Source organism: Mugil cephalus, chromosome 11 (genome assembly GCF_022458985.1).
Source record: "Mugil cephalus isolate CIBA_MC_2020 chromosome 11, CIBA_Mcephalus_1.1, whole genome shotgun sequence".
Classification (NCBI taxonomy): Eukaryota; Metazoa; Chordata; class Actinopteri; order Mugiliformes; family Mugilidae; genus Mugil; species Mugil cephalus.
Genome location: NC_061780.1, coordinates 4,647,733 through 4,669,915, shown reverse-complemented (window position 1 = coordinate 4,669,915; position 22,183 = coordinate 4,647,733).

The following is a 22,183-nucleotide window of genomic DNA, read 5'->3' as shown; positions in this document are numbered from 1 at the left end:
CTGGTCAAGGTGGATGCTACATGTCTAAGTAACATCCACATGAACGTCAGGTCCAAACGTTTCCCAGCAGAAGAGTGAATTGTCACAAGACGATCAATGTTCTTTACTTCTCCTGTCAGTGGTTTTAATGTTGTGGCTGATTGGTGCATACTGTAAGTCACAAATCCCCACCAAACATAAACACACAAACAAACAAACCACCATTAAATGCTGCAGGTTAACCTCGCTTGTAATATTTTTTATCTCTGTTCACTAGTGCTCGCCCATTTATGAAGCAGCACTATTTTCTTTACTTGGGCAAATTCATCTGACAGAAAGAGAACATTCACCTACACCAAGCTGAAAAGGATCTGTGTCATATTATGTCTGCTTTCAGGAGATGGGAAACCCAGGGAACTATAGGAGAATAGCTAGCCAGACAGCACATATCTAGGTAATTTATATCACCCCTGACATCGTGATTTTTACAGAACTTGAAAAACGACACTGCCTGAGGACCTCGAAACTGTAAGAGCAGCATTTTGCCGTTGTACTGTCTCATAAATGAAATGACAAGGAAAGTTGTGCAACAGTATGAGCCGTGAGAAACACAGAAGACTGAGGCAGGTGATTTCAAGATATATGTTAAAAAAAAAAAAAAAAAAAAAAATAGAGAGGAAGTAGAATAAGTGAGTGGGTAAGTAACAGTACCAGTGGGACTTGCCATCATTTGCATCTAGCTTCCTTCTGGACAGAGCCTGGGCATTATTTACATTGGCTAGTGCTTTTCCCAAAGGAGGCAAACCGGAGAACAAGCCTCCCTCTCGCTTGCTCTTTCACGTCACTCTTTCTGTATCACTCTCTATGTTTCTTTGCTCCTTCTGTTGTCAGGGGGACAGAGGTGAGCCCTGACAAGCCAGGGCCAAGTATTTGCATATAAAGAGCCTGCATTCTTTCTACATGTCCTTCCTTTCCTTAGTTGGCAACTAATGATACACAAGCGTGACATATCTGCCAGGTTAAAAGCCACTGGTCTTAAGCCAGCTGCTGCCCAGTGTAGTACACTGTGTTATCATTAAGGCACTGATGTACTGTATGTATACATAAGTACCCACTTAAACATTCACACATATATTTATGCAAGTTTGTTTGCACTGAACATGTGTTTTATACTAGCTTCATGAATGAATGCACACATGTGGACAGGGGGGAGAAACACACAAAATACCAACATTTTTTCACTTAATTGAGGATTCATTAACTCCAATGAAAACTCAATTGTAAGTGTGATGAATACTGCATGTGACTCGGGCCCACTGTTAAACACACACTCCAAAAAGGTGCAAATTTCCTTCTTCCTATCATTGCTGGCATAGACAATGTTGTCTCCCAACCTGTTAACCACCTTGCAGCATTTTAAAACAGTAACAAGAAGCCTCACACACACACCTTCCATTGATTTGTTTGTGTTGCATGCTATCTCAGTTTGCTAACAACTGAATATATTAGAAACCTACTGTTGGCAAGGAATAAACAATAGCACCATTTTCACTACTCTGACTTCACAGTTGATAACAGTATAATGGGTAATGAAAATAAAGTGGTCATGTACAGTGGTGTGAAAAAGTCTGTGCCTCCTTCCTGAATTCTTATTTTTTTTGCATGTTTGTCACACTTAAATGTTGCAATTTCAAACAAATTTAAATATTAATCAATGAAAACACATGTTAACACAAAATGCAGCTTTTAAATTTTTTTAATTGAGGGAAAACGAAATCCAAACCTATGTGACCCTGTGTGAAAAAGTGATTCCACCCAAAACCTAATAAGTGGTTGGGCCATCCTTAGTAGCAACAACAGCAATCAAGTGTTTGTGATAACTTGCAATGAGTCTTTTCCAGCGCTGTGGAGGAATTTTGGCCCATTCATCATGATAGAATTGTTATAATTCAGCCACATTGGAGGGTTTTCCAGGATGAACCGCCTTTTTGAGGTGATTTGACGAGGCCTCTCCAAAGTCTTCATTATGTTTTTCTTCAGCCATTCAGACGTGGACTTGCGTGTGTACTGGATCATTGCTCTGCTGCAGAACCCAAGTTCTCTTCAGCTTGAGGTCACGGACAGATGGCCGGACATTCTCCTTCAGGATTTTTTGGTAGAAAGCAGAATTCATGGTTCCATTCATCACAGCAAGTCTTCCAGGTCCTGAAGCAGCAAAACAGCCCCAGAGCATCACACTACCACCACCAGATTTTACTGTTGGTATGATGTTTTTCTGAAATGCGTTGTTACTTTTACACCAGATGTAATCGGACACACACCTTCTAGAACACCAAACTTTTGTCTCATTAGCCCACAGAGTATTTTACCCAAGCCCTTATGTTCTTTTAGCTCAGCAGTGGTTCTGGCTTTGAACTCGGCCTGCAGGCCATTTTTACCCAGTCTCTTTCTCATGATGGAGTCACAAAAACTGACCTTAACTGAGGCAACTGAGGCCTACAGTTCTTTGGATGTTGTTGTGGGGTCTTTTGTGACCTCTTGGATGAGTTGTTGCTCTTGGGGTAATTTTAGTGGACCGGCCACTCCTGGGAAGGTTCACCACTGTTCCATGTTTTCACGTTTGTGGATAATGGTTCTCATTGTGGTTTAGAAAGCTTAGAGAGCTTTAGAAATGACTTTATAACCTTTATCAGGCTGATAGATCTTACTGACTTTTCTTTCTCATTTGTTCCTGAATTTCTTTGGACCACAATGTCTATCGGTTGAGGATCTTCTGATCTACTACACTTTGTCAGGAATATCCTATTGAAGTGATTTCTTGATTGAGAACAGGTGTGGCAGTAATCAGGCCTGGGTGTGGCTAGAGAAATTGAACTCTGGTGTGATAAACCACAGTTAGTATATGTTTTAACAGGGGTGATGGGGTGGAGTGGGGCAAACACTTTTTCATAGAGCGCCATGTAGGTTTGATTTTTTTTTTTTTCCACCAAAAAGAATCTCATCAACACATTACAAACACAAAAAACAACTGGCAGCGATAACAACTAGCTTGTGAAGGCGCTGTTCCTTGTCATAATACCAAAACTTTCAACCATGTAACTGAATGGAACACCAACATTTCTGTAATTGCCTTCAACTGTATCGCATCTTGTTAAACATGGTGGCACTGGAAAGGAAGGCAGGTAATGTTAGTGACTATTTAGCTGTGGGCTTAATTTGCATCTGAATCTCACACAATAATGAGTCACACATTGCTCCCATTGGTGTTGGTGCAGCTTTGTTGTGCTGACATTTTAGTTTTTACAAACTTCCCTCAGCCCTTTACTTCACCGTCAGACACTGGTAAAATCAAGTCCACTTACATGACTCAAGAGAATATTCCTCAGTGTTGGTGCTGGTCCTGTTTGAGAAGCTGCAGATGTAGTACGTCTAAATTTTGCAATTGTGGCCATTTTCAAGATCGAATTAATTTATTATATGATACAGCAATAACATACAATATATGTGCAGTACAGTAGGGTGCAAATGGTCAGATAGTGGCCCAAATTTGCTTTCCCTTGTGGTGAGTAGTGGTCGAGTGTGGGACTAGGACGCCCAGCAGGACATGCTTGCAAACCAGGATTCATGCTTTTCTAGACAGACTGTCCATTCATGCCCCCCACTGTGAGGCACAACCAAAGCTACCGCCACATACACATATACACTTACATAAGAATATCTATTCACAGACGAGAGCAAAAGCAGAGGACCAGAACGTGTCCCTGTTTGTTTGTGAGCTCTGTCACTTCCTATGCGCATATAACCATCTCCACATCACCCCTACAGCCATCATACACACTTTGCCCACACCATTTCCACCCTTTCTGTAATGCTTGTCTACCAAACGTCTATGGCAAGTCATTTTTTTCATTAGGACAAAACACAAACTAACAGTGAAAGAAAATCAAGTGGGTGTGAGTATTAGAGAATGCCTTCTCTCTCCTACTGCTATATTAAATATTGAGTCAGAAATGAGCTGGAAGGTGTCTGTAAATGCTAAATAATGGAGAGGCTGCATTCGTCTGGGTCAGAGCTCTCTCTCCCGCTCCGTCTTCTCTCTGATACATTATTAAATGAGGATGCACTTCCCCATCGCAGCAGGAGAGAACAAGGGGCAGGGGGGCACCCTGTCTTCTCCACAGGAATGGTGGGAGGGTGGAGGAAAAGGAGGGGGTGGCGACGCATAGGTGCAGTTTCACAGACTAGGTGTGTGTGTGTGTGTGTGTGTGTGTGTGTGTGTGTGTGTAGAGAGAGGATTAGGTGGGCACACCGAGCACTGGGCAAGAGAGACCCAAGTATCCTCCAGCTTGGCACCCCTCCCCATCTACATCTCCATTACACACACATATATACACACACAGCCTCCTTGCAGAAGTACCTTGAGCCCATTTGTACTAATGACTCTCTGTGCCTAATGCACTTTATGGAGGACGAGGTTGGATATTCATTTGGAAGGAGGCAGGGGTGGGGGAGGTGTCAGGACGAAGTGCTCTGCCATACGGCTTCCCGTCCGCCCGTTTTAGCTGGCCGATTTTTTAGCAAGGGTCTCAGCCAGCACTTGGTCCAGCGGTAATGCGATTCATCACAGGTAAAGTAGGTAGGAGCCCTGATTTTCCCCAGGCTTTCTCAGCTGTCGAGAAGCCCGTATGCATAACAAGAGGAAGTGCCCGGATAACTAATCAGAGAATTGCAGAAAAGTCTGGTGCACAGGGAAGACAAAGTTAACTAAGATATTCACGTTCGGTGCACATGTACTTAAAGTATCCTGCTACTTTTCACATTGAGTGATTTATCTTTTTTTTCTATTCTGCTTCGGTGTTACATTCTAAGTCTTTGCAAAATCTAATAAAAATTTCCTTTTTGACTTTTAAATCACGCCAATTGCAAAAAAACAACAAAAGAAATATAATAAATGAACGGGTATAAATGTTTGCTTGGGAAGTAGATGCCGTGTCTGCCAGCCTTAGAGGATTTCCCTTATCATATTTTCTGTGACTTACGTGTGTTCAGCTCCAGCAGTGGGTGTTTCATACGTGAAGCGTTCCAAGGGTGCGTGGCGTGAAGCGAGTCTTGGAAATCATTCTCATCCAAGGTGACACTGCCAATAAACATTTCTCAGTTTTATGTGTTCCTGTGTATCTGTCTGCTCAGGGACCGTAGTAACGGCAGATGAGGGAGGTTCCCACATCCTTTGAACACAGTAGAAGTTCAAGCGCAGAGACTGGTGGGGGTCCCATAGTCGGAGTTACAGGGACCCCCCACTCTCCCCCGGCTCATTTGCTCACCACCAGGGAGGACGTTCCTGCAACCGGTGGCGGTATCTGAGGACAGAACGAAAACAAACCAGCAACAGTGACAAATGCACACAAGCTGGTTCAAGTACGAACTCAGACTCTTTTTCTTTCTCCTGCACATACAGAGAGGCGGTATAATAAATAAATAAGTCATAAAGAGAAGGATCGTTTGATGTTACCTTGTGCTGCCTGAGGCCAACACTACACTGGGGAGCACTGCCACCCCTAGTACACACACACACGCACACACACACCCTCTCCAGAGAGGTAACTAACATAAGGGGTGGAGGGAGAGGAGCAGTCTCTGTGCCCGAAAGGCCCTGCGGACCACCTTTGGATCCGGGGGGATTTTCAGTGCAGACTGGAGCCAAGAGTGTGGCGTGTACAAATGCAGGTGCGGCACATGCTCTGATGTGCTGGATGCACTGGGAAAAGCTGGTATGGAACAAGGAGATATCTGAATGTTTGCACATGAACAAGAAAAGACGGCAAAACACCTTTAACACTGTGAAATGCTGCATTAATAATCTGAACATGTGAATGTGTGCTGTAGGTGTATTTATATTTTGATTATTAGAAAGAGGAATGAATGGAAACATTTTAAAGCTCAATTCAGTAATAGTATGTAAGAGTTATGCTAAAGATATGCTTGTGTTAGCAATAAGTTTAACACTAAACACTATCTCACTCAGTACATATCTTGATTACGTATTTAAAAAAAAACATACTGACAGAATCTATATGGAAATACTTATTTTAATATCGTGTGAAGGGAGGAATACATTAGGAGTAAGGGTTCAGTCTGGTTTAGTTCATCCTGTACCTTCCTGTACCTTGTGTGCTACTTCGAAACTTCTCTTGCCTTTTTTCTCTTTTCTCTTTTTTTTCTTTCCTCCATTCTGCAGAGCATTCGCCCGATTGTTGGCCTGGACTCAGTCATTTTGGCACCTTTCCCTCAGCAGAAATGACTCTTTCCCGGGGCACTGACAACCACCTGCACCACATCCCAGGGCTTTCATAGAGCTGCTGTGTGTGTTTGACTGGATAAACATGTCAGCGCATGTTCTGGTGTTCCTGTGCTTTATAGTTTTTGATTGAGGATGTACCCTTTGGAAAAGAATATTTGCGGACAATCAGCGTCAAAGACGTTAATGATCATATGATACATATCAGCTGTAAGTGTCCTGCCTGCTTTAATGGGAATTTCCTCAACGCACAGACTGAAGTTAAAAACACGACTCTATCTGCTCCTGCAGCGTAAAGCCATGAAGAGAAATCTGGAAGAATCACTGGAAAAATGTACCAGCAGTACTGACAGTAAGTAAAGCCACAACCCTGAATTCAGGTTGCAATAAACCTTGGTCAATGTACTGTGAAAATATGACCTTAAAATACTTTGCTTTGAGTCAAAATAGCAAATGACGTCTATATTACATTAATCGGAAAAACTATAAATAAAGTTATATCAGCACATACAACCAAGCCCTGCAGAGGATGCACGCTTTCTACACACCTTGTCTGAAGTTTGTTCTCAGCCAAATCAGAGCAGATAACAACAGCAGATGGTAGTGAATACTTGAGCCATGTTTACAAGCTTGTTGATTGTCCGCACATCAAGCCATTCAGGTCTGCAGGAAATAAAAGGACTTCTAACGATTCGCTGATTTCTCTGCTTGCATTGTCATCATGGGGCAAATTAATACAGTAAAATGTCTGGTGATGTTGGGAGGAGTCTACCTGCTGAAATCCATTCACTGGTTGACTACTCTTTGATGATCCACCGATCAGGCATAACATTATGACCACTGACAAGTCAAGTGAATAACACTATGATGATTATCGTTGTGGCACCTGTTAGTGTGTGGAACATGTGTGTGTGTCCTCAAAGTGATGTGTCAGAAGCAGGAAAAATGGGGAAAGAATAAGGATTTGAGTGAGTTTGACAAGGTCGAAACTGTGATGGCTAGAAGGTGGGTCAGAGCATCTTCAAAACAACACCTCTTGTGGGGTTTTCCTGGTTTGCAGTGGTCAGTATCTATTAAAAGTGGTCCAAGCAAAATAGTCATAGGCAGCCGAGAACCTTCAATATTATTTCATTTTTATAGATGTTTTTTATTTTGTCCATCTTTTATGTGTCAAATGCAGTTTTGTTCATAGTTCATAAAATAAGTTCTTTAGTATTATACCAATAAATGGAATAAAAACATTAATGTAAAGTTTATTTTAACTGAAATATAACAAAGTCCTTGTTTTGTTCTCCAAGAAAAAAAAAAAAACGAAGATCAACATTCAAACTGTTTTTAATGTGCAACTTTGGTTTGTGCTGCTTGCTGCACATAAACCCAAGGATAATATATTCAAGTCTAACACCATTAACTATATTTTCAAGCCAATATATAATGGATTGACACTGCACAGTGAAGTCTGGCCTGTGGCAGACCTATAGCTGACACATTTGATCACTAAATGTTAATCAGTGTTAGGCTTGATCTTCTCAAAGGGTTAGAAAAGTATCATGAAGTACACGAGGGCTGCTTAACTGTTGTTGTTTTAGTCAGTTTCTGCCTGGTGGCACTGGCCCACACTGGCGTTAAAGTCTTTTAGCTGGCATGTGTTAGAATGTGGGGGATTTAATCTTCCATGCCTCACAGCTGGGGCCTCGTTGAATAATGTAAGACACACAGGGGCAGTCTGTGGCTCAATTTTACGTTTGCCCTCTTCAAATACTTGCTCCTTGCCAAAAGCGTTGCTGAGAGTTTTGTGGGCAAATAAGAAAAAATAGATAATGGAGCCAGGGGACAGTGTAGAACTTGTAAGACCCCTGTTCTTTATTTAAATAGCCATAGTGATGACATATTTATACACTGAATGATGTAATTAAATTGTGGAATGAGGGCACCAAGGTGGAATTTATGGAATTAAACAATTAGCCGCAGCATGAGCACAAGGAACTTCTCACGATTGCATTTTCAGGCTATGTTGAATGGAGATATTGAACAATAGCGTGGCTCTATCGCTGCTAAAACAAAATTAAAAATCCCAGGATTCAGCCTGCTGTTCAGTAAATATAAACCATGTCGAAACTGCAACAAAAATTTTGGGAGCCACTTTGATTTAATATAATGTGACGATGTTTGGGGTACTAAATGCTTCAGTTTTCAAACTATGCTTTCACTCTGACGCTTTCTCGGTATCCAAACGGCCACAGCCCAGATACTCCAGACTGCAAAGCCAGCTAAGGCACACAGGTCAAAAACAGACAAAATACCAATGTTGCAAACATAGAAGAAACACACATATAAACACGCTAAAACTCAAACGAGTTGCAAATAAATGCACTACATGCTCCTCAAAGTGAACTCCGTTGGTTACAAAGTCCGTTTCTGCAAACAGAACGTCTTTGAATAATCCTCCAGTTTGTTTACATGTAATGAGTAGCCGCTGACCGATGTGGCGCGCTGATAGCTGAAGGAAAATGAATGGATCTTCCATGTTTAAACAGGAGCATTAGGGTAAAGAGGTTGTTGGGATTTGCATGGATTTGATCCTTGTGAGGCGGTCAGCTCATGACTACCCATAGATATTGGGTTAAATTCCAAACAAACACAAACACAGACAGGGAGTAATGGGGTCTGGTCTGGGATGGGATGGTCTCAGTCTGTTTTGGGATAGTTAGAGGGAATGGAAAGGTATGCATTCGGGATTTTGTGTGCATAAGTGGTGTTTTTACTCGTGTGTGTGTGTGTATGTACGTTTCTATGTGTATTCCACTGCGGCATACGTGTTAACAAGCGCGTATGCTTCTGTATGTGTGTGAATGATTAAGTGTGCATGCATGTGAGTTCTTATAGGAGCATGCGTCCAAATGTATGAGGCTGTGTTTTGTATTTGTGTACTATGTGATGAGGGCCAAAACACACAAGAGGAAAGCTGCCCAAAGGGTGATTGAAGTTGCTGACATTTTAAGGCGATTGAAAACAAAAGCTAATAGGCAGCACCACGTGCTGGAATCGTGTCTGGTTCATGTTTAACAAAACAAGGTCACAGGGGTTGTCAGGCCATGAATTCCATAAATAACTTGATAATGGGATTTTAAAACAAGCCGTCCACCAGTCATCTCCCCTCCTCTCACACCCTCCCTTTTGCCCGTAACGGGCCCTGTGCGTGTGTGCGTGTGTGTGTCTTCAGAATAGAGGGAATATTAGAATGCAAATGGATTCACACTGCATCCTCATAAACAACGGTGTTCATTTAACCCTCGACCCCTGCATTTAACTGCCCATCAAGTCATTTGTGTTGGGCAAGACACGTGGAAGTAGGCTGAGCAAGGCCAGCGGGAGTGTGTGCGTGTGTGTGTTAGTTGTGTGTGCAAGCAAGCACGTTGGTGTAAAAACTTGCGCGCATGTGCGCATTAATGTATGTTTTTTTGAACACAATTATAGTTGCGTCCGTACGGATGCATCAGTGTTTGGGTTTGTGTTCACGTCTGTTTGTGTGGCATCAGTGAGTCGACACCTGCATCTGTGTGCATGTGCTCCCATTTTTGAGGTGCAGGTTTCAGAGTATACCATTTGGAATGCTCAATTAATCTTGTCAGCACGTATTTACAGGGGAATTGAACATCCTTTAAAGCTGGCCTGGCTTTGTCACTACCTCCTTCTCCATCCATTACTGAGACACAGACACAGTCCTTTGGAAGACCTTCTGCAGAATGGAGCTGATTAAAACATATTAGAGTCTCTTTTACCACACAGCACAGGTGAGAGTGAGTGTTACTCTAGTTTTAACCGTTTTATAAAGTTTCAGGTCCACTGCCATCAAAGTCCCTGAGACCGGTGCCACTCTCTATATATGTTTCAGTCCATCTCTTCTTTTCTTTCCTGGCTATTACTAAACTTTATGTAAGTTCTTGCCTGAACTTACTGAGTTTCTGAGTTTCACTCTTCTTCAACTTGCCGCAAAGAGACGTTTTTTTTGTTTGTCTTTTTGTTGTTTGTAGCCTGAGGCCTCTAACCTAGAGGCATGCAGCTATTTCACCTCCTAAACTGTAAAAGCTGGATGTGGCACATAAAAAAGTGGACAAAAACTGAAAAGTGAGAGCAGCTTAAGCTCTACAAGCACATGGGGAGTAGCTTGAAAATGATTGGACGGTCACACGGACGACACAGACTGATAAAGACTGAATAAATGTAGTGGAGATCAGTGGAGAAATAGTTTGAAGGAGGAGGGGGGTGAGGGGGGGGGGTTCCTTCCAGCAGCCACTGCCCCAGAGAGTCGTCTCCGTCTAAATCGTCTGCTGCCTTGGAAACGTATATATCATACGAAGTAAAAAGAAAGGCTACAGTGAATTATAAAACAGAAGATGGCAGTCAAGTTGTCAAACCAAGACAGATGATAGAAAAATGCAGTTAGTCATGCTGTTAAAGAAGATATAAGGAGAGAGTCGGTCAAAGACGGGGGGAGGTAGACTGAGAGCGAACGGCGCTCATTTTAAGAGGGCACAGTATGTTCGGCCCCCTGTCTCTTAATCCAGGGCGTTTGTCGTGGCTAATTATGGTGGACAAGCCTCTTTATCGAACCTGCTCCTGCCATCAGCATTAGGATGCATGAGCTGCGCCTGTTGTTTTAAACGCTCTCATTAACCACACAAATCAGTGCTGTTGACAGAGTGCTTTTGAATTAAGCGTCTCGCCCCCACCGCCGCGCGCCAATGCTTGCAGGGCCCAGGACAAGGAGCAATTTATAACACCATTAGCCACACTCGCCGAGGTTACAGGCATCAAAATTGTTCCCGTCTAATTATTCTTAATGGATACAGGGAGGGAGCGACGCTCAGGACAGCTTTTTCATTAGCCCTCAATCAAGAGGGTCGGGGGAGAGAGGGGTGGGCCAAATGTACTGCTTCGGCAAACGGGAAATCAAAAATAATCATGTTTGCTTTTTTCATAATACAACACGAACGCATAGACAGGGGGGGAGGAGGAGGGGGGAGGAGGGGGTGAGTGAGTGAGGAAATGCAGAGAGAAAAAAGAAGCACTGCTCTTGACATTAGAAAAATTCTTACTGTTGTCTGGTGAAGACACACACATACTGAGAAGTGACAGTTCATTTGCTTTTACTGCCTTGCAGACTAATGGCAGAGTAAACTTATGCTGCGTAATAGATTTCTAAGATGTGGTTATTGGTTAATGAATGCAGAAGTGAAGTTCAAAAGGAAAACATTTAATTGTTCAGAGAGGGGAGCTGCTGATGAGGTTTCGCCGGCGCTCGTGTGTCATTGGTCATGGGTAATGATTATGGAACAGCTGTGGAAAATTGCACTTTGTGTATGAATCTGGTCTGATGAATAATTTAGTAATGGCCAGCTAATAATTCCAAAACCTCAAATAAAAATATAGCCCGTGGCTGGACAGACGCTCATGCTAACAAGTCACTTGAAACCAGATTGCGACTACGACTGGTTCAACAATGTAACATATAGCCAGCGGGCCAGTCACTTACTTTCTATCAGTTATCTCTCTTCTAACACCAGGGCAGCCTCTGCCTGCAATTAAATCTCCCCCAAAGAGTGCTCGATCATACTGTACCTGTCATCTCGCTGCGGCACCCAGAAGAAAAAAAAAAGAGGGAAGCCAAATCGCGAGTGTTAACCATCTTTTTACAAGCCATTAAACGGGAGGACATTATCGCGCGACATAGTCCCTTAACGAGGACTGACATATGCGAGGGAGGCAGTTAGCACCTAACATTAAGACGCAGCAGCCAACTGATGAGATGGGACATTGTCCATGGGGGAGGTATCAGCGTTAATTAGGGAATAATCGGCTGTGCTCTGCTTCCCCCCCTCACCACAATAACCACCGCCCGCTTCCCCCACCTTGAAGATGATATGGTAAAGAGAAAGGAGGGGGCACAGTTCATTCATAAACAATGTAATCTGCTATTTTTTTTTTTTTATTACAGTGGAGACGGGTACCCCGTGACTCAGGAAAGAGGAAGAACCAGCAGGTAATACCTACCATCATGTTAGGATGCAGTGTAGGGCAGATTTAACTCATTCGTGCTGCGTTCTATTCCAGTCTTACAGATTTACGAGATGCAAGTTGAATTCATGGCATTACAAAAAAAAAAAAAAGCAAAGAACTTTACTAAACTTTAGCAAACATAGTAAGTTTATCTGCTTTTACAATGCCAGACACAGAGAGGGTTCTGCAGTGCTGAGGAAGTGGACTGGTCATATATGATGTAAGCAGGACACATGGCTAAGTTTCCCAGGCCATCTACTCCGGCCTGCAGGGCATCTAGGGGCACTGAGAGAGACAGAATCAGGCTAAGCATCTCTCATGCTCCCCAGTTTGGCCCATAGCACTTTGTGTCACAATCGCGAAACAAAAGAGGAGCACATGCTAGAGTGCACACCGTTTCCACATATGTGCATGAGAGCATGTAGTGTTAAGGAGGAAACTGTGCAAGAAAAAAAAAAAAGACACGGGAAAGTAGCAAGAATGGGAAAGAGGAAAATCATTAAGTGGCTACCAACTGTTAGAACACGCTGAAACACGAGGCCCAAAAAATCTTATTGATTATTTTCAAAAGCGCAAGCTTTTCCTTCGTGTAAAATCACCGGTGTTAACTGGACCAGGATAACACGCTGCTCCACCCTTTTCCACAATGCCCCTGGGCCACAGTGATGTACGGTGCAGGACAGGCCAGAATCATGCCTTCCAGCAGAGCTAGCCAATCAGGTTGAATTACGCTCTCTGCGCGCCCGAACGACATGTCAGGGGATATTCGGGTTGGACGCAGCAAAGTTTCGTTCGTGTGGTCAGTCAGTGCCCTGGAGACAAATGCCTCAACTTCCACATGTGATAGGTCGGCAAAATCGGCCGTCTCTTTGTGTAGCCACAGGTAATGGATGGACACTATGAGTGAAAGTGAACCTTACTGTGTAATTTAACAAGAAACGTAAACCGTTTACGTTGACCTGTGCTAAGGCCAGATTTATGGGTTTAGAAATGACTGAATCGCATTTATCACATACAGTGGGGGAAATAAGTATTTGATCCCCTGCTGAATTTGTAAGTTTGCCCACTTCCATAGAAATGATCAGACTCTGGTTTTTATGGTTGTTTACTGGTTATGGGTATAGACAGAATATCAGTCGAAAATGCATAAAAAACACACAATCTAAAAGTTATAAATTGTTATGTATTTTATTAAGGGAAATAAGTATTTGATCCCCAAGCACAACACAAGTCAGTACTTTGTAGAGAAACCTTTGTTGGCAAGCACAGCGATGAGACGTTTCTTGTAGTTGGTCACCAGGTTTGCACACAGCGCAGGAGGGATTTCATCTTTACAGACAGTCTCTAAATCCTTCAAGTTTCTTGGCTGCCTCTTGGAAACTCGGAGCTTCAGCTCCCTCCACAGGTTTTCGATCGGGTTAAGGTCTGGAGACTGACTAGGCCACTCCATGACCTTAATATGCTTCTTCTTGAGCCACTCCTTTGTTGTCCTGGCAGTATGTTTTGGGTCATTGTCATGTTGGAAAACCCACCCACGAGGCATCTTCAGTGTTCTTGCTGAGGAAAGAAGGTTTTTGTCCAAGATGTTACAGTACATGGCTGCATTCATTGGCCCATAATGCGGTGAAGTTGCCCTGTACCCTTTGCTGAAAAACAGCCCCAAACATGATGTTTCCACCTCCATGCTTAACCGTGGGTATGGTGTTCTTTGGGTCATACTCACGTTTTTTCATCCTCCAAACACGGCGGGTCGAGTTAATGCCAAATAGCTCAACTTTGGTTTCGTCAGACCACAGCACTTTCTCCCAAGCCTTCTCTGAGTCATTTAGATGTTCACTGGCAAACTTAAGGCGGGCCAGTACATGTGCCTTCTTGAGCAGGGGGACCTTGCGGGCACTGCAAGAGTTCAATCCATAACGGCGCAGTGTGTTGCCAACTGTTTTCTTGGTGACGGAGGTCCCAACTGCTTCCAGATCATTAACAAGCTCCTGCCGTGTTGTTTTAGGCTGCTCCCTCACCTTTCTCATCATCATCCTCACTCCATGAGGCGAGATTTTGCGGGGAGCTCCAGACCGAGGACAGTTGATGGTCCTTTTATGGGTCTTCCACTTGCGAATAATGGCACCAATAGTTGTCACCTTCTCACCAAGCCTTTTGCTGATGGTTTTGTAACCTATACCAGCCTTGTGCAGGTCTACAATCTTGTCCCTGACATCTTTTGACAGCTCTTTGGTCTTGCCCATGGTGCTGTAGAAGTTGGAATGTAAGAAACTGATTCTTAGAGCAGGTGTGCTTTATATACATGACGAGTTAAGATCAGGAGTATTGGTAATTAGTTGACTGAGCACAGCTGTGTGCCACATGCGCACCAGCCAATCTGTAGGAGCCTGAATTCTAAGTGAATTGTTGGGGATCAAATACTTATTTCCCTTAATAAAATACATAACAATTTATAACTTTTAGATTGTGTGTTTTTTATGCATTTTCGATTGATATTCTGTCTATACCCATAACCAGTAAACAACCATAAAAACCAGAGTCTGATCATTTCTATGGAAGTGGGCAAACTTACAAATTCAGCAGGGGATCAAATACTTATTTCCCCCACTGTATGACTCCTTGAGGTATGGGACTCCCAAGGAAAGACACGCACCTTTCACACAAGCAATATCTTATTTTAAATTTCTGGTTTCAGGAGAGTGTTCATTTACAGAGAAGACACCTTTTCCGTGTTGTTTTCTTACATTACGTTTGATAATCATTTGATGTATAGTTTTTGCGTGAATTCAACATTCAAGGTCTTGCCAATCCGCAATAAAACATAGTTAGGGTTCAGTACAGAAGCAGATGTATAATCAAGTGCATTAGAAAAAAAGGGTTGCGGTTTAGCCATGCCGATTACAAACCGTTTTATCTGTGCACACCCCAGAAAACGGAAAAAAAGACAAAAAAAAGCATAAAAGCATGGTAATTAAGTGAGACTAAAAGACAACAATAAGCAGTGATTAATATTTGATTAAAGCCAGAGGAGTTTCCTTTCAAAGCAATTAAGCGTTTATTAATAATCCGATTTCTAACCCCTGAATTGTCGCTGAACACGCAGAATGTTCAAATGCGACTGGCTCCAAACCACAACGGTTAAAGACCATTTTCTTCTCTCGTATGTCTTTTCCCAGCATTTCCTCTAGCAGCGAGGTGGCAGGTGTACCCAAGAAGGCTGTCACCTGCTATATGAAACAGCTCGCCTAAAAGGTCTAACCATGTCTATCAGCTAAGCACCAACTTTTCACATCAAGGTTTTTGCTCCACGCAGCATAATAGAGCGTCAGACTAGGTGCTGAATGACATCCTGCAGCGCCTTGAAGCAGACAAAGACGGACAGACGGAATCCGTGGATAGAGAATGGAGAGAGCAGAGAATGAACAAGGACATGTACACATCACGTGCCTCGACACAATATGTGGTGTCAATACCGTTGACTTTTAAAGAAGTTGCTGTCGTGCAGTCTGGGCAACGTTTTAAATACTTCTAGTTTAGAAGCAGAGGCTGACAATAACAGCTAGTGTCATGTAATCTCGACTGTATTGTAAATGCTGATTCCAGACGTATGAATTCATGTGCTTACCTCTGACTCTCTTTTCCTTCTGTTCTGTCCCGCATGGATTATTTTCCTGTGTCTGGGTCCCACTGCACACGAGACGGTTCCGCTTTAAGTTTCTTCCTGTTAAAAAGGAGTTTTTACTTGTCACTGTCACCTTAGATTGCAGATCACATTCTCGGACGAATGAAATAGAATCTGCCAAAATAACACACTAATAATAAGCTCAATCAGTATCAGGACAAAGTGAATTCGGTCAAAGAGCTGGCAGCCACCCGTCAGGGCGCACATGAGCTAACCATTCAGGTGTCAGCTTGTCAAAAACAATGACAGCGAACGAATCAGATCAGATCTGCTCTGAAAGCCCAACGGATGCTTTTGCCAGCAGATAAATTGAAAGAAAATATTTTGGAAGTTAGCGCAGCTGGCTGCATGTTAATGTTCAGCGTTGGTTTAATGAGTAGTGCAACAGTTTGTCAGGCTGTATGATCAATGCGTTGCTGGTCGATAAGCAGAGTGTCAGGCTGTGTTTTAGTGGGAGACTTGGTAGCAGTTGATATAATTCAATGAAGGTGAATCACTTTGAAAGACAAGACAATTTGTTACGAAAAACCTCAACGTATTGAACTTCTGCTTGGTCACGGCATCTGTTTTCTCTAAAGCCAGCTAACATGCTTGTGAAACACATACCCGGAAAATCTATTGACCTGTGCTGGATACTGTATATGTGTAAACAGAGTGACACAGCACTGAGACAGCAAACTGAGCGGCAGAAAAGCAAAATGGTCATTAAAATAATGAAGTTATAAATATGTATGCACCGTATGTAGCGGATATCAAATGCATAGACTTAGACAAAAAAAATCTTAAATAGATAATGTGCAGATAGTGGAAGGAGAAAGAGCCTTGAGAGCGCAAAACTCCGGAGGTTAAGGGGGAAACGGATCGAGAGCCGATGCTTCCCATTCCCTCTCTTGTACTTTAATCTCTTCCATTGTAATGTGTGTGTGTGTGTGTGTGTGTGTGTGTGTGTGTGTGTGTGAGAGTCCGAGTGTGGTTGCACAATGCGGTCATGAGGCCTGACAGGGCACTCCGGGGGGCACAAACCAGTGCCACGTCCATCCGCTTCCCTCTCCACAACGCCACGCCACATCCTGACAGGGTCCCGCTACCTCCTTCTGCGTAATTTAACACTACTTTCGCAGGCTCCCCAATCGAGTGAAGCCCAGACACACAAGGACACGTTAAACACTGCTCATATGTCTTGTCGAGTCTACTCCGAGATTTTCACTGTCGGCCCCTTTATGTCTTGTTGTTTTAATGGTCTTCACTGAATTTGGCAGCTGGTTTCAGGAGCTTGTTTCCGCAGTTGTCTCTAAACATAAATTAAACGTAAACTGTCTTAATTTGATCTGTGTAGGAATTATTTTATTTGAAACTTTCCATTTCATCACCTCATTGATTCTCCAGTCACACACTATCTCAGCTCCTCTTTTCTTCTTACCTTTGACAGTTTCCTGTAAAACAACCCTGATCCTCAGCCTAAGCTCTCTGTCTCTGCTATCCGTCGAGCTTCCCTGCCTGGCCTCCATCTCCAAGCTCCCTCTCCCCATGGCTCTCTCATCTCACTGCCCTGTTTGACAGCTTCATCTGATCCACAGGACTTTCAGCTAGCATATCTGGCATTCTGCCCTACCCACAAGACTCTAAATCCCACAGTTCATCCTCTCAGGGCTGCCTTCCTCCAGCTTCCTCTTCCCACTGGCTCTCAATGTGTGGCAAAGAGCTATCGTTTCACTCCCGACTAGAGCGCAGGTAAGGCTCTCAGAGGTTGGCTCGCCTGTTCTCACAATCCTGTAATACTTAAACACAGAGGCAGAGACAAAGACTGCATCCTTCATTTGCAGGAAATGGTGCGTCCCCATGCAAAACGACACAGGCTTTTCGTAGTCGCTCCTTCGTGCGGCACACCGACTCATGCAGTGCCACATCGATTTACGAAGGAACGGTGACTTCTGACAGACAAAAACCATCGGACTTTGTAACCACAGACAGTAAGGTATTGTTATTTTAATAGTCTTTGAGCGTAGTATAAATCCACATTAAATTTTACTGCAAAATAAAACAGATAAAATATGTCATGAAAATAAATATTTTAACAGAGTTTTTGAAAGCTACAGAATTATTAATTAATTAAGTTTTGCTGACTGTCTTTGTGTGGATGAGAGAATAAAGTCTGTTTTAATATATCCCAAAATCACATCATCAATCTAGATCAGACATAGAAAAACCTCAGTTTTGAGATCAAAATAAGACAACCTCCAGAGTAGGCAAAATTGTTATAAAATAACAGACGAAAATACGAAATAAACTACTAAGAATAACGCAATAAAGAATCCATAGATCCGTTACTGACCGAGAGCATTGATTGTTAAAGACTAAACTAAAAATACACTTAGCACTACAATTAAGTAGTCTTAAGTACTCTAAAACACTTTGACACCAGAGAAGGAAAATGGTTAATAAAAAAACAGTCGACAGTTGATTACAAAGGTCCAGGCCCCATCGGCAACTTGTAACCATCAACGATTAGTGTGTAGAAGTGGTTCTGACCTATAAGTATATAAATAATCTACAGCTGGATCACAAACTAGACTGGTTAGCTGACATAGGCAACAAGTTCAGAAAAAAAGTAGGGATGGGGCAGAGACAGAGTTCCTGACATCAGTGGCAGAGGTAAGGACCTTGGACAAAATCTGGTCCATCATGAACAATGTCCACCACTCTCTACACAACACCACAGTGCTGATTATTTCCAGCATATACACTGCACAACCCAGTTCAACATTAAAAAATAATAATAATAAAAAAAGTAATATAATAATAACAATGTAAAGGAACATTCTTTTTCCATAATAAAATGTAAAGAAACGTTTTTTTCTTACAAAATGATACAGCATCTTACTTGCAGTTATATGCGCAAAACTGAGTGGGTAGAGGAGGATGTTTGTCCCTCAGGACATAAGACTCTACAACGCCTCCCTGTGAGGAACCAACTGGACTGTGGTCCTTACTGATACTACTGTATATTGTTGCACAGCATGATATATTTATATGATTATATAACTTAAATATTTTCATATCTTTGACTGTAATTCCTCCTGTTTTTATGTAATGATGCTAACAGACACTGGGATAAATAAAGTATGTATCTTTCTTTCTGTCTCCTTTAACACTACTTTCCCAGGCTGCCCAAACAAGTGAAACCCAAACACACAAGGACATGTTAAACACCGCTCATACGTCTTGTCGAGTCTACTCAGAGATTTACATAGACAGAGCAACTCTAATGTAACACTGTACGGAGTGGCTGACCCCCCACACCCAGGCAGGAGAAGCCCTGTCTGTCTGAGGTAGGCCTACGCACACAGCAAAGATCACATGGCTCCAACTAGTCTTGGACTGACCAACTCCTCCCCCTTCTGGACATCCACCCATACCCCCCATACTCCATCTAAAAAAAAAAAACCACACAGCCACACTCTTTCAATCTCTCTCACGTACGAACACAGCCCCCTCCCTTCCTTATTAAGCCAGACAGCAAGGGCCCCCACTGCCCCTAAGCCCCTGTTAAAACCACTCCTCACCTCCCATGTCACGGGGCCATGTCTGTCATTTTGAATCCACCCATCCTTTCCCGCTCTAGCACGGAGGGCCAAGAGGTTAATGGGGACCGAAACAATAGTCCTGCGCAGACACAACAAACAATGGCCTGTGGGAGCTGTTTGCCTATGGGGCGCATCATGTCCCACCATTCCCCGCATATTTCTCCATCTGCTTTCTCCCCTCTTCCTCTCCCTCCGCTTCCCTCCCGCCTTCATTCTGACACAACCTGTCAATACTCTTATCTCCTGGACAGTCATTTATACCCATTTGCAAGGTTAATTGCCGTTTCATTGGCTGCTATTTATATTTTAAAAAGCCTTGTTAGGAGACTAATAAAGTGACTGTGAAGATGCTGTAGAAAGGTAATTACCACATACGGTTAACAGTCGGATGGTGCAAAGTGAAGAGGATGTCGCATTGTCATTTCAGTGGCAGAGTTGAGCGTAATTGTTTCTCTCGGCTGGTGTTGGGGGGGGGGTGATAGGAAAGGGAAAAAGCTGTTAAATATCCAGTTAGACAGGTGTGTGATGCAATGAGGTCCTGGAGGTGGTGTTTTACTGTGATGTGCATGGAAAAAAAAGTTTGCTCTGTCTAAATCAATTTCACCTAATTTTTCGAATGTTCATTTATGAAACGGAACCTATTATTTTATGACATTAGTTATTGAATAGTTGATTACAGTAATTAACAGATCACTGGTATTTTCAGTTTGCGACAAACATCCTGAATGAATTAACTATGTGTGGCTCATACTTTATAGATCACAGTGTGTTTCGTGTGTATTACATAATGCACATAAATACTCATATATACAGTGGATTATATCATTACTACATCATTTCATTAAAACAATCCCTCTTATTGTGATTTGTACACTCTAAATGACCTTCTCCAAGGAGCTGTACCCAGTGACATCTGCAATAGGAAGCAGTCAATTGTGGACAAATTTGACATTTACTTGATTAAAAGTCTTCAAGAGGTACCAACTTATTTTGCCAATAAGGCGTCTAATGAAGTGCAAACAGAGCTGCTCTATTTTGACGCTATCCGCAAATTCATATTCATATGAATGTCATAGATGGAAGCCCTGTTTTATATTTTACATTAGGGAGGACTAGACAGAGTCCAGACGTAGACAGTATGAAACAGAGAGAGAGGCTAGAGGTGACAGAAGGAAGATGGAGAAGAATACAATGAAGTGGCTTAGCGGGCTGAGGCTGCCCAAATCCATCCATGCGCTCATACGGCGATCTGAAGCAGAGAAAGAGTCAACTCTTTGCCTTGTGTTTGCTCAGCAACCTAACCCAGCAGGGGAGGCAAGGGAAAGGGGGCAAATATGTGGGCCGGGTGGGATGGGATGGGATGGGATGGGATGGGATGGGAGGCCGGTGTAGGGACACAGATGGGGTCGGCGGAGGTCACCTTTTAGATTCCATTCTCTATTTTTTGTCTGCTCCGCTCATCCCAGCGCCCACCGCGCCTCCCCCACGGCCACGGGCGAGCACAAACTTCCCCTGCGCAGGTTGACACGTACACACACCTTGAAAACACACGAGCCCGGCGGAACCCCCCAGAGAGAAGTGATCAGGGGGTGTCCCCTCCGAACGCATCCTCCCCCACCCGCTTATTTTGCTCTGCCGTCGCGTTTTGTCAGAGTCAGCAACAAAACAGACAGTCAAGAAAAAAGATAGGGCAAAAAAAAAAAAAAAGAAGACGGGGGGGAGGAGGGGGGGTGACTATCGATTAGCCTTCAGAGCTCCACGTGGGCCACTTTCATCGATTAGGAATGAGAGAGCAGCAAAGCACTAGCCATGTTCCTTCTCTCTCTCCCTCTCCCTCCCTCTGTCTCTCCAGGGTCCTTTGTCCATGAAGAGAGCGATATAATGGCCCTTTGAGAGGGAGTGAAGGAGGGAGGCAGGAGATGGAGGAGAGGCATGGGACGAGAGGGAGAGGGAGAGGGAGGGGGGAGGAGGAAGATGAGGAAGAGTTGAGGGGGGTGATGGGTCGGCTGTGGCGTCTAGAGAAGGATAGGAGGGCTGAGGCCTTGCAGCATATGGGGGGGGGGGGTACGGAGGGATGGGTGGAAGGGGGAGGGGGGACGGTAGAGGTAAAGAAAGACACCAAGGCGAGAAGAGAAAGTCTCAATGACAAAAGGTCGGGGCAGCTGGGCTTAGGGCGACAGGGACCAAAGGGAGCAGCGGGATAATCTGCTAAAGCCCAGAAAGGAGAGATTCAGCATGCGCGCCACCCTCGTAGGGCCTAAGAGCAAATTTGCACATAAATAAGGAGCCAACTTTGCTTTGAACGGGAGGTCGAGGGAGAAAGCATCAGAAAGGGAGAGAGAGCCAGAGATACAGAGCGAAGTGCTGGAGCCACAGCTGCCTGCTGGCTGGTCGCTACCGGACCAAGACAAAGTTCAGCATTTCAAGCTCCGCAAGGGAGGATTTTTTTTTTTCCCTTCATGTTTGAAAGAAGTAAGCAGAGATATTTATCATTTACTCTCCCCCTCCACCTTGTTTTTTTCTCCCTCTCCCTAGCTCCTGGCCCTGAGCTTTCTTGGTTTGGCCCTCAAAGACTCCTCT